The sequence below is a fragment of the Apium graveolens genome, unplaced genomic scaffold (assembly GCF_009905375.1).
Source record: "Apium graveolens cultivar Ventura unplaced genomic scaffold, ASM990537v1 ctg3260, whole genome shotgun sequence".
In the NCBI taxonomy this organism is placed as follows: domain Eukaryota; kingdom Viridiplantae; phylum Streptophyta; class Magnoliopsida; order Apiales; family Apiaceae; genus Apium; species Apium graveolens.
This window is the reverse complement of record NW_027418011.1, coordinates 133,617-134,642: the sequence shown is the minus strand read 5'-3', so window position 1 is coordinate 134,642 and position 1,026 is coordinate 133,617.

Genomic DNA, 1,026 nt, shown 5'->3' with positions numbered 1-1,026 from the left:
AGACATCTGAACCTTGGACATCACACAAAGAAATTTTCTTTGAAACAGTAGTTACCACGAAAAGAGTTCGTTTTTTATTGTTGTTAACCTATCACGTAAAGAGGATTTCTTGAAATCAGTTATCACGCAAAGATAATTATTCAAAACTCACGCAAATAGTTATTTTTTGCACATGATTAAAAGAAACATGGTGGTATCGTAAATTTGTAGTAATTCGAACATGCAGCATGGTAATAATAATATTATTATAAGAGGAGAATAGTCAACAACTGGCAATTTCAACAAGTTTCTGAAACATAAATTCAAATGCCACAATCAGTGTAAATGTATCTCGTTTGTGGTAACATAACTTTTTGTTTTGGGTAGTTGTGAATACGATATTAACATAAATTTTTTATTTGTAATTTCATTTCTTTTAAAGGACTTTATTATTAAAACTATATCGTAACATACTTAACTATATTATATATATCTATGATCGCGCTCAACTTAGAATTAATTATTAAAATAATATTTTAGAATCATTACAATATAGAATTCTGCGGCTCAACCCTAAATTTTAAATAGATTTATGATTTAAACGTATATATGCATGTTTTTTGCATTGTTGTACATGTTTAAAAATATTATCAAAATATAATATATAAACACGACATTTTGCATATGTAATTTAGTTGCAGAAATCTAATTAATATTATAAATAAGACAAAGTTCTACACATGAAATCTACGTAAATAACATAGTAATATTACAGAATAAAGTAAATTTTGATGCAGAATATTATATTCTACACCTGTACTCTATATAAATAGCACATTAATACTACACAATTAAATGAATTATATTTGAGAACTTTAATAATTATTACATATAAAGCAAATGCCGATGTAGAACCCTAATTTTTTAATAGACTATCTGAATTTAATTATTAAAATATTTCATAATTTCAATACAAAATATAAAGTTCAGCTGAAAAATATAAAACTACGAAATAAAGCGAGTTCCGCAAAAAAATCTTAGATAACT